Source organism: Benincasa hispida, chromosome 10 (genome assembly GCF_009727055.1).
Source record: "Benincasa hispida cultivar B227 chromosome 10, ASM972705v1, whole genome shotgun sequence".
NCBI classification, from domain to species: Eukaryota; Viridiplantae; Streptophyta; class Magnoliopsida; order Cucurbitales; family Cucurbitaceae; genus Benincasa; species Benincasa hispida.
The window spans coordinates 31016836-31022057 of NC_052358.1; positions in this window are offsets into that span (position 1 = coordinate 31016836).

Consider the following 5222-nt stretch of genomic DNA (forward strand, 5'->3'; position numbering starts at 1 on the left):
CATTAAGTTGGGGGGGGGGGGGTGGGGGTGGTGAGAATGGAGATGGAATCACGCCGCGCTGCTATGCATTAATGTCAGGCGACTGTACTATGCGTTGATGACATGCGCGCGGTGCTATGCGTTGATGTCATGCGACGGAGCTATGCGTTGATGACATGCAATGGTGCTATGCGTTGGTGGTCTACACTGGCCTTGCTACGCGTGAGTGTGCGGCCGAAGGCATACGGTGATACGGCTACGGTATGCGGCCGATGGTGTGCGCGTATGCAGACAAAGGAATGTGTTGGTAGTATGCGATGGAGGCATACGGCCGAATGAATGCATTGGTAGTATGCGATGGAGGCATGCGACCGAAGGAATGCATTGGTAGTATGCAATGGCATACAACGATGGATGCGATGGCATGCGGTGATAGATACGATAGATACGATGGATGTGGCGGCCTTGATAAGGTATAAGCTATGTGATGTAACGAGCTAAGGTGGACGCATAGTGATTTTTCCCTTGCATTGTTAAGGCTTGTGGTAACAAGGTAAATGAGGTGGGTTGCGTTGGTTATAAGAGATGCGATGGTATTGAGTTGAGAACCAAGTTAACCCAAGGGTTGCTATGTGTTGGTGATGTGCTACATGTTGGACATCCGAGGGCATATGGGCATATAGGACAAGGCTAGTAGTATGCATTGAAGAATTGTTGGTCATTATCCTAGTTGAACGCATATGAAGTTAGATGAACGCATATGAAGGATGAATGTATTCAAGGACGTCATCCGGACATGTGGCTTGTTAGGAAGAAACCCAGCAAATGAGGTGGGTGCATAAGAAGACATGCAAAGTTGAGGGCTATGCGTTGGTAAAAGGAGAGCAAAACACCTTGGGTTGCGCTGATGCAAGATTGCGTTAATAGTGTGGGGAAAAGACACTTGGACATGCAGCCAAGTAGGAGGTGTTGGCCTTAGAGCAATCTTGGACGCATATAAATAGGGCCAAGGACTTCAGATGAGAACTCAAATTCTCTTTAAAGGACATAAAGAAGCATGTATTGGGAGGAGACTATGCGTTAGTAGCAAGACCATGCGTTGGTCAAAAGGTTCCAAGAGGGGAGATGCTATCGGACAGAAAGGACAGAAAGTAGCATCAATTTGGGACGAGGAGTTCTCCCAGAGTACTTGTGCGTTTCATGTGATTCTAAAGCAATTTGAAATCTAGGAGAGTCTAGTTTTCAGGTTAGGGCTACCGAAGAAGAAGCTCCAAGGAATCGGGCTCGAAAGTGAGGACAAGACAAAGGGATTGAGCTGTCAGGTAAGCTGGGCCAGTCTTGATTTTTTTATGTTTTCAAACAAATCACGTGGATTTATGAGCTAAGATTTTGAGCAAACTTCTTGAGACATTCTAGAGCATGTTTGTAGAAGGAAGTATCTCGAGATAAAGCCTAAAACTATGAGTAGTCTGACCTTTAATTTGAATCTAGAATTTAGGGTACAAAAGAGGAGCCCGGGAAGATCAAGGAACTCCTAGAGAGAAGGTTCCTAAACGACAAAGTGATAACTTGTAGAAATACAAGTAATTTATACTGCTTTATTTAGATATTGCGGCCAAAAGAGAGTAAAGTTGCGTCAATGGTATGGAAATTAACTAAGAAATACAATAATTATCAATTGTCATCAATACACCCACTAACACTATTGTGATGGTAGAAAAGAGTATTTCAAGTCTTTTTTGCAGGATATCCAGTCACCATATGCGCTCATGGCTCAAGAGAGAAAGATTAACGCACCTATGTCGCATTGCGCCCATCAGTCAGGAATGAATAGACAATCAACGCAATGACGGCGCATGCGACAATCGATCCAGAGCTGAAATTCAATTGCATGCGGTAATAAAAACAACACCACATGCGGGCACATGATCGAAGATGCAAATGAGCAACGTAATCACGGAGGATTTTGACACGTGTACAAATAACTATTGTGCATTTTCGACAAACTGATTGCATAACAGAAGGAATATTTATTCCACCATTCTCGGAATTTCCATAACAATAAAGTGGGGACCAAAAGTCAGAGTAAAATTGAATACCCCCCGGTCGCATATATCACGAATATAACGCAATCAACCTAAAACAATCCCTGTGTTTGACCTCAGATCACACCGAGACACTTACGATGAAATTATACTTGGTTTCAACGCAAGGAAACTTGTGACAATGCACAGCATACTACAAGAACATTCATTAATAACGCATATCTAGAAGTAGTATCGCATATCATCGCAATCATCCATGCGCTGTATGACATAAGAAGATTAATTTTATTCATTCATATTCATACATGCGTTACAAGTTTATGATGAGCTTGTATGATGATAAAGACTTAAAATTCTGCGTGTCAAGTTTATGACGCCGTTGCCGGGGAACTGGTAACAGGAACATGGACTTGCAGCTTAGACTAAAATCTATGTCATCAAGTTTATGGCACCGTTGCCGGGGATTGGTTAACGGTTATTGTTTGAGTGTGTTTGTGGTATTTTGCAGGACAGATCTCTTTGTACTGGCTGTTCAACGCAGAGAGCAGTCTGACGACTTATGAGCTCTGGTACTGAACCAGAACTTGTAGCTGACCCAGAGATCGAGCGTACCTTTCGCGTAGGGCATGCCAAAATCGAGCAAGGCAAAAGAAAGCAGCTGATATGGAAAATAATATAGACAACGCGGCTCCCGTAGGAAATCAAGGGACGGTACGGCCAGCGCAAGATCTAATGTTCCTTGCTACTGACCGCAACATTCCCATAAGGAACTACGTGGTGCCCAACCTGTACAATTTTTTGCCTTGGATTTCGAGGCCTATAGTAGAGGAGAATGCAAGGTTCAAAATAAAACCGGTCATGCTCCAAATGATCCATAACACAGGGCAATTTGAGGGTTTGCAAAGTGAAGACCCGCATGCCCACCTGACCAGTTTTGTCGAAATGTACGGAAACTTCTCATTACCTGGCGTTACCCCTGAAGGTATTAGACTGTATTTATTCCTTTACACCTTGAGGGATGAAGCCAAGAGGTGGGCTCACTCACTAGAGCCAAACAAGATACATCATGGGATTATTTGGTGGAGTGATTTATGAAGAAGTTCTTCCCACCGGCCGTCAATGCAAGGTGACAGAAGGATGTGCTAAACTTTGAGAAAATGGACAATGAGACCCTGAGCACCGTCTGGGTGCGATTTTGAAGATTGGTGAAGAACTGCCCACATATCGGGATACCCGATTGCGTTCTGATGGAGACATTTTACAATGGCCTGAACAGATCGATGGAGGCTGTCGCTGACACCTCCGCGGCAGGAGGTTTTATGAACAAGACGTATATCGAGACCAAGGTCATCCTTGACCGCATATCGCGAAACATGGATGACTGGATTGATGATGGTTATGAAGGCAGAGGCTCTGAAAGAAGAAAGAATGACACTGCCATTGTCCCTACGGTGATGGCCACAGTGATCACAATCCTCCAATCGATGGCAATCAATCAAGAAGCCATCCTCCAACAATCAGCGCAACTCGTTGCGCCGGCTCAAGTGGCTGCAATAAGTTGCGTTAATTATGGAGGGGCTCATGTCTGTCTCTTATACACATCTAGATGTGTATAAGAGACAGGTGATGCAGGCATAGGCGTCTTTAATTCGAAACTTAGAGATTCAAGTGAGCCAGCTGGCATCTGAGCTTAGAAACTGAACACTTGATACGTTGCCCAACAACTCCGAAGCCCTAGGATCTCATGGAAAGGCACAATTTCCTTAGGACATTGGGCACGCAAGCTGGACCGCCTGCAGAGGTGTGGATTACGCTCATTCAAAGAAAGTCATCTTTCGATCCATATCTCACATCTATGTTTAAATGCTTTCTTTAATTTCTATCTTTATGAATTTCTGAACTTTGTCTTTTACTACTTCATTTGATTTGTTTCATGACTTTATGCATTTATTCTTCAATCAACTCTCTTGCATTTATTTATGTGTTTGCTTTAATTCCTTTAACTTTTCTGTATTTAATGCGTTATTCTTTAATTGGTGAATGATTGAGTAATGAGAAGAATTTATTACTGCAAATCATAGCAACTTGCGTTGATGAAAAAAAATAGAAAAATAAAAATAAAAATCAGTATGTAACGCAATGATGGGTGTATTGTGAGACAACAAGAGATACCTTGCATCCGTTACACTCAACTACATTGTGTTGAGGGGTGTGTTGCGCGCGCGTGTGTCCTTTGCCCGTCCTTAGCAAAATGCACTATGTCGAGGTAATGTTGTGCTGGTAGCAATACCGTGCACCCGATCCTCCAGAAATGTGTTTAGTTAAGGGGTGTGTTGCGGGGATGTATGCGTTGTTGCCCGTCCTCAGCAAAAATGTATTTGCGTTAATGGAAGTGCGATGTTAACTTTTAATCGTGCACCCGTCTGAATCAAATTCATTAGTTAACGAAATTCTTTGATTCTTTGTATAGGCCAACAATTTTTGTATTGCGTTAATTTTTAATTCTTTGTATACTTAGTAAATTTTCAATACAACTAAGTAGCCATTCTCTCTATTTGCCTGTGCCTTTTTCTTTATCATCCTGTGTCAATATTTGCGATGTTTTTTATCTTTACTTTTGCGTTATTCATTGTGCTGCCATGATGTATAATATGCATACACTTAGAAAAATTTCCCATACTTTGTAAATTCTAACGAACACTTAGTTAATTTCTAGTTTAGTAGTACTTTACCTTCTACCCTTCAAAGTTTTGCTCAAACCTTCTTTTTGAAATTTTTTTCTAAGTGTTTGTCTATTCTATCCAAACAACGCAATGAAAACCTTGCGCATCTCTAAATTTGGGGGTGGGGAAGGTCTGAGCAGATGAGATCAAGATTATGCGGTCTTTAAGAAAAATGCGTTCATCATTTCAAAAAAAAAAAAAAAAGATTTTCATATCACTCCAATGTAGCGCAAGGGATAAACCCAAAACATTCCCCACCTTGAATTAAGGTAAGTTTTAAAAGGAACCTCTCGTAAAGTTTGGATGTTCGCATGACATCCGTGGACGCAAAAACGAAAAACGAACGATGGGTTTTCTCAAAAATACATACGCAATATGGACAAAGAAAAAGAAAGAAAATAAAAGAATGTAGAGACAACTCTCTGAAATTCATTGATTTAGAAAGTTGATTTAAATGTGCCACACAACCGGGTTG